This window comes from Fukomys damarensis, unplaced genomic scaffold (genome assembly GCF_012274545.1).
Source record: "Fukomys damarensis isolate Sample0158 unplaced genomic scaffold, DMR_v1.0_HiC HiC_scaffold_28, whole genome shotgun sequence".
NCBI lineage: Eukaryota > Metazoa > Chordata > Mammalia > Rodentia > Bathyergidae > Fukomys > Fukomys damarensis.
Window position 1 is genome coordinate 31,719,359 of NW_022900940.1, and position 7,790 is coordinate 31,727,148.

The 7,790-nt window shown below is 37.4% G+C and overlaps 1 non-coding gene across 1 annotated transcript; it reads left to right on the top strand.

The window, feature by feature from the left end:
• Window positions 1–1,436: 1,436 nt before the first annotated feature.
• LOC117283658 lies at window positions 1,437–1,538 on the top strand. Its single transcript, XR_004514688.1, has one exon. It is a non-coding gene; the product is annotated as a U6 spliceosomal RNA (small nuclear RNA).
• Window positions 1,539–7,790: the final 6,252 nt, after the last annotated feature.

A 7,790-nucleotide genomic window follows, 5' to 3' on the forward strand; every position in this document is an offset into this window, starting at 1 on the left:
GTGCAATATTGGGCGAGGAACTGCCTTCGGATGAGGATGAGGATAATTTTTAGAGGTGCCGGACAGCTGGCAACAACTAAAGCTGTTGGAAGAACAGGTCCTTTCTTAAGTAGAGCAAGTCCTATTTTCCTAAATGGTTCAATACAAATGTCTATTACATAAAGCTAAGCTGTGATCAGTTTTGATAGTCATACCCAGGTAATCATGATCATTTTATCTATATGGCTTTTTCCTTTACTAATTTCATTTTAATTTAAAAACTCTGCCATACCATCCACTTATCAATGGAATTGTCTACCAGAATTTAGATGCTGGCCTTCATCAAGTGTCTCTCTCAAATTCCAAATGTGACCTACTTGCTTCTACCTGCAGTGCACTGCACATTTGGATTTGCTCCCATGCTAAGACAAAGAAGTATATCTGCTTCAAAGAGCTGTTGCTAGTACCTTTTGGAGTATATGACTACTTCGACTTCTCTTAATCTGCCATGTTTCTTCAGCCAGAAAGTCTTTTTGACTTAAAACCTGATGTAAAACTCAAAAAAAGATAAAATTTCACCAATAAATGTTTTATGCACTTCTATTTTGTTTCAGTCCTTTGTTTTCATTTTCTTCTTCTTGCCCATACTAAACTTTCCAAAAGAATAATCTGAGGCCCTTAAAAGTCCCAAATGACAAACTATCACCAATGATTATTCTCCTCGTTACTTTGGTTGCAGTGGTAGTTTATCTGGTTTGCAAAAGAAATCACCTTGAAGCTCGAGCATGTAAGGAAAGACTATCTCTCAAATCATAATTCTAAAATGGCCACAGTGCCACAATCATGATTAGAGAGGAAACCTCATTGTGCATCAGTGAAGGCCATGACTTCCAGCAGTCAGGCTGTGACTACAAAATGTGTTCTCACATCTGTTTGGAGTAGGCAATGCAGTGTGTGCTTTGGCTGGGGAATGCAGGTGTAAATAGCAATCTGGTGGTGCAGTTTGGCATCTGAACATGTAATTTACCATTTTATGATTCTGCCTGTGTTTCTGTTCAAGTGCACTAGTAAATGTGTCTCTAAGAGGCCAGCACTCTGATCCCCACCATATTTCTAGAGAGCAGACTAATTTGGAGAATGTGAGAACCCAGTAAGCTTAGTGTATCTACCATATTGAATTTACTTCTGTTGATTATTAAAGATCATATATAATACATAATATATTGAAAGCTATTTATAGCTCTGCTTCAAAGGCTTAGTAACATTTTGCAATGTGCTTTCAGTCTAGTGAAATAAACCAATTTTTTTTAAAAAGAAAACCATTTGAGTTGAATCCATATTTGTCAGTACAAAACATAGTCTTCTCTGAAAGAAAAGAAAACCCTGAAAAAATAATTAAAATGGTCTCTAAACATCTATGTAAACACATGGCACATGTCATAAAAAAGCAAACTAAGGTGCTCGTTAGGAAGCACATATACTAAAATTGGAACAATACAGAGAAGACTAGCATAGCCCCTGTGCCAGGATGACATGCAACTTCATGAAGCAAATATTTTCCCATGACAAAGAACACATGAGAAACTTCATGAATACCAAACCAGCACTCCAAGCAATTCTAAACAATATCCTAGAAAAAGGCAATGAAGGTCACAACACCACGAGGCCCAAAAAACAAATCATTTAGGCAAGCCAAGAAACTAAACGTACAGGGGGGAAAATTAAAAAGCGCCTACAGCAGGACAAAAACATGACAATGACAAGTCAATACGTATCAGTTATATCCATCAATGTCTATGGCCTCAATTCACCAGTCAAGAGATAGAGACTGGCAGAATGGATTAAGAAGCAAAATCCAATAATATGTTATATACAAGAAACACACCTTGTGCAAAAAAAAACCCACAGACTGAAAGTGAAAGGACAGAAAACAGTTCTCCATGCGAGAGAAGCCCACAAAAACCAGGGGTAGCTATCTTATTCTAAAGTAAATATCAAACCAAAAATAATTAAAAGAGACAAAGAAGGTCACTACATACTTATAAAGGGAACAATCCAAGAGGAAGAGATGACAATCATAACTATGTATGTACAAAATATTAATGCCCCCAACTATATAAAACAAATATTAAGGGACACGAAAAACCAAATAATCACAAATACTATTGTAGTGGGGGACGTAAATAGCCCACTATCACAAAGAGACAAATCATCTAGGCAAAAACTCAGTAACGAAATAAGAGAACTGAACAAGCTTTTGAACAAATATATTTAATAGACATCTACAGAGTGTTCCACCCCACAAAATCAGAATATACATTCTTTGGGCTGGGGATTTAGCTCAGCAGTTTGGTGGCCTGCCTTGCAAGCTCAAGGACCTGAGTTCAATCCCCGGTACCAAAAAAAAAAAAAAAAAAAGTATACATTTTTTTTGGCTGCACATGGGTCATTCTCTAAAATAGACCACATACTAGCTCATAGAACAGGTTTAAATAAATGCAAAGGAATCAAAGTTATCCCATGTATATTATCAGACCATAGTGCAATTAAGCTGGAGACCAATAGCATAAGAAATCTTAAGAATTTCACAAACATATGGAAATAGAACAACACTCTCCTGAACAATCAATGGGTCACAGAGGAAATTAGAGAAGAAATTAGTCAGTTTTTACAAATAAATGATAATGCCAATAAAATATACAGGAATCTATGGGACACAATGAAAGCAGCTCTATGTGGAAAATTCATAGCAGTGAATGCCCACACTAAGAAAACAGAGCGAGCTAAAATAACCTAATGCTGAACCTTAAGTTTCTAGAAGAAGAAGAGCAGGAAAAACCCAAAGCTCATACATGGGAGGAAACTATAAAGATCAATGCAATGGAGACTAAGAGCAATTATAGACTAAGAACTATTTAAAAAATGAATTGAAGAGTTGGTTTTTTGAAAGAATAAATAAAATTGATAAACTCTTAGCTGACCCTGTCAAAAAAAGGAAAGAAAGGGCTCACATCCATGCAATTAGGAACAAAAACAGTCACAACAGATACACCAGAAATCCAGAGGATCATCAATACCTACTTTGAGAATCTATACTCTAATAAAATGGAAAACAGAGAAGAAATGGACAGATTTCTAGATACTTATGAATTACCAAAGTTGAATGAAGATGAAAAAATTATAAACACCCCAATTACAATCAGTGAAATTGAAAAATGTAATTAAAAGTTTACCAACAGAGAAAAGCCCACTGATGGCTTCACTGCTGAATTCTACAAGACATTTAGAGAACAACTACTGCCACTAATTTTTAAACTTTCCAATGAAATTGAAAAGGAAGCACTACTTCCAAATTCATTCTTGGATACAAGTGTTACTTTGATTCCCAAACCAGGGAAAGACACAACCACAAAAGAGAACTACAGGCCAATCTCCCTAATGAACACAGATGCAAAAATCCACAATAAATACTGGCAAACAGAATACAAAGGGTCATCAAGAAGATCATGCACCCTGAACAATCCATATTTATTCCAGGCATGCAAGGATAGTTCGACAAATGTAAATCAATAAAAGCAATACACTATATTAACAGAGTCAAGGACAAAAACCATATGATCATCTCAATAGATCCACAAAAAGCATTTGACAAAATCCAACACCCATTCATGATAAAAACCCTGCAGAAAATGGGAATAGATGATCTTTGTCTCAACTTGATAAAGGCTACCCATGAAAAACCAACAGCCAACATCATATTAAAGGGCCAAAACCTGAAAACCTTCACACTAAAATCCGGAACAAGACAAGGATTCCAGTCACTATCAGCATTCCTGTTCAATATAGTTCTGGAAACATTAGCCACAGCAATTAGACAAGAGAAAGAAATTAAAGCAATAAAGACAGGAAAGGAAGAAGTTGAACTGTCATTATTTGCTGACAATATGATACTCTACATAGAAGATCCAAAAAGTCTGCCAAAAGACTTCTAGACTTAAGTGACACTTTCAGCAGAGTATCTAGATACAAGATCAACGCTCAAAAATCAATAGCCTTCTTGTACACAAATAACAGACTCACTGAGGGAGAAATTAGGGAAACAATTCCTTTCACAATAGTATAAAAGTATCTATAGGAATCAATATAATGAAAGAAGCAAAATACCTCTACACTGAAAAGTACAGCACTATGAAAAAAGAGATCGAAGAGGATGTAAAAAAATGGAAAGATATCTCCTGCTCCTGGGTAGGAAGAATCAACATAGTGAAAATGGCCATACTTCTAAAACTGCTACACAACTTCAATGCAATCCTGATTGAAATTCCAACAGTATATTTCACAGAACTAGAGAAGATAACCCAAAAATTCATTTGGAACCAGAAGAGACCTAGAACAGCAAAATCAATTCTAGGCAACAGAGACACAGCAGGGGGTATCACAATTTCCAATTTCAAACTATACTTCAAAGCCACTGTGATAAAAACAGCATGGTACTGGCAAAGAAACAGACCTGAGGATCAGTGGAACAGATTGGAAGATACAGAAACAACTCCAGATGTATTCAGCTACCTCATCTTTGACAAAGGAGCCAACCATCCTCACTGGAGGAATGATAGCCTCTTTAATAAATGGTGTTGGAAAAACAGGGTCTCAAACTGCCAAAGATTAAAACTAGACCCTAATCTTTCACCACGTACTAAACTAAAATCCAAGTGGATTAAAGATCTAAATTTTAAAAGTCACTAAATTTTCTGGAAGATAAGGTAGGCAGAACTCTCGAAGACAATGGCATAGGAAAAGACTTTATGAACAAATCCTCAGTAGCACAGGAACTAGCACAAATAATCTACAACTGGGATCTCACCTCTCTGAAAAGCTTCTACACTGCAAAAGAAACCACCAACAGAGCTAAGAGACAACCTATAATGTGGCAAATAAATTTCACCAGCTGCTCCTCAGACAAAGGACTACTATTTAGAATATACAAAGAACTCAACAAAATCATCCCCTCCCATATAAAGACCCTATTCAAAAATGGGCATCTGAAATGAACAGGCATTTCTCAGATAAAGAAGTAAAAGCAGCAAATGAATATATTAAAAAATGTTCAACATTACTGGTCATTCGAGAGGTGTAGATGAAAACAACACTGAGATTCTACCTCACCCCAGGAAGAATGGCTGCTGTCAAGAAATCAACAAGTAACAAATCCTGGCGGGGTTGGTGGGAGTGCAAGGTCTTGAGTTCGAGCCCTGGTACCAAAAAATAAAAAATAAAAGAAGTTGTTCCTTCGCTCTCCAACTGCACCCCTATTCCTGCTCATCCCACCACCCAGTTACCCTTCTCAGTTTCTGGTAATTACTATTCTATTCTCTATTTGTATAAGATTAGTTTTTTATCTTTCACATATAAGTGAAAATGTAACATTTGTCTTTCAGTGCCTGATTCCTTTCATGATATAATTTTTTCCAGCCTCACACGTTGCAATAAATAACAAGATTTCACTGTTGCTTTATGTACTATTCCACTGTGTAAATGCACCACATTTTCCTTATCTAGTCATCCAGTGATGGACACTTGGGCTGATTCTGTATCTTGGCATTTGTGAATAGTGCTGTAATAAAATTGGAATGCCCATATCTCTTCAACATACTGATTTCACTCTTCTAGAAATATACCCAGAAGTAAAATTTCTGGATCATACATTTGCTCTATTTCTTTCTAGTTTTCCGAGGAATGTCTGTAATGCTTTTGGTAACAGCTGTACTAATCTACACACCCACCAACTCCATGTGAGGAGCTCTTGTTTTCTCCACAAGCTTGTCAGCATTTTTTATTTTTCATCTTTCTGAAAATTGCTCTACCAGGGAAAGATTATCTCACTGTGGGTTTCATTTGCATTTTCTGATGATTACTGATCTCGAGAATTTTCTTTCTAAATATTTGTTGATCATTCTGTATATTTTTCCTTGAAAGCATCTATTCTTCTTAGGTTTCATTGTGGAGTTATCTTACCTCACTGGTTAAATTTATTCTTAGGTATTTTATTTTTTGTAGCTATCATAAATCATACTTCTTCCTGAATATTTTCTTTTGATTTACTGTTGGTGAATAGATACTGGTGACTTTTAGATGCTGACTTTGTATCCTGCAACAGTACTAAATTCATTTATCAGTTTGAACAGATTGTGTGTGTGAATTTTAGGTTATTCTATATCACGTCATGCGCAAACAGGAATAGTTTTACTCCCTCATTCCCAAATTAGATTGTATATATGAAATTAAATTAAAATCTTAAAAATATATCACAATTATTAGCACGTTAATTGAAAACATCTGTCTTTGTGCCATTTTCATATATGCATGTGCCACACTATGGTCAGATTTACCTGCCCTATTAACTTTGCTTATTCTGCCTGGCTCCTTCAATTTCTCTACTAGTCCCCAATACAGTCTAGGACTAGAATATTCCCTCAGACTCTCACACTCAGAGACAAGGTTTTGGGGTGGTGCTTGTATCACAAGGCCACTATACGGATCGGCGGCATCATCCTCTAATGAGCTTACCAAGTAAGTGTGCTGTGAGGGGCAAGGACCGATCAGAAGAGGTGAGCACGAAGGGTGTGACTTGGAAGGGCAGATTCTCCTCTGGCTTCTCTTTTCTCTCTCTTCCTCTGATCACCATGATGTCTGCACAGTTTTCCTCCATGACAGGCCCTTCTGTCATGGCCTTCCTACACTGGAGCCTACCAACCATGCAATGAGACGTCTGCAGCTGGGCCAAAATAAACCTCTCCTCCTTCAACTTGAAAGTGTCAGATTTTATGTCTCAGCAATAAGGAAAGGGAGTAAGACAGAGTTTTGGCTCCAGGAAGTGGGGTCGCTGCCATTTGTATGCCTGAAAATGTGGTTTGGAAAGGTTTGGAGACGCCAGCCAGAGAAACCCCAGAATGCCATAAGCCAAGCTTAATGGGAGATTTTGGTCAGAGCTCAGAAATACTGAAAGAAATTCAGAAAGTAAAGGCCAGGCCCAAGAGACTTCAATTGGGAACAAGGACTCCACTTGCTGTTGGCTCAAGGGTACAAAACTACAAAACTTTCCTTTGAGAAGAGATCCCCAACACCCACCTTGCACAAAAAAAAGAACTGCTTAAGGCACTGATCTGAGAGGGCTATACAGCCAAGATATAGGAGGCCAGACTATTGATAGAGCAGGCGACAGAGGTGGTGTGATCCAGGGGTGCTGAGTTTATGGACATGTGCAATGCAGGAGTTGCAGAGCCCGGGAAGCTCTCAAACCATACTTCAGGCTGGGTGCCCCTGGCCAGGCTGGGTCTCCCTTGAAAGGACAGTGAAACTACAAGAGTGCAACCAAAACTACAGTGGGGTCTGCAGGATGTTGGAGAATCCTGGAATGTGTGATGTCTGAGGAAAGCCACTCCCAAAGAGCAAGGCCTTGAAGGCTGAAAGCAGCGTTGCCATGGGGCAAGGGTCACGCTCTTTGGTGCTCATCTCACAACCGGCCCTTTTCGTCATTGTGCTTCTGCATGTCAGCGTTTTAAGTCTTTTTTAAAAAATATTTACATGGCTGAAGGGTTGTCCTTGAGTCTTAGAGGAGTAATGCACTGAGGACTTTTCTGCTATTTTCATCAAGGATGAAAATAGTTTATATAATTTTATATAATTTTTATATAATTTATATAATTTACATAACTTTCTTTTTATTGTTGTGCCTTATCAGGTCTTTGCTAACACATGAGTCTGGAAAGAGTTCTTTCCCTTTTTTTTTTTTTTTTTTTTTTTTTTTTTTT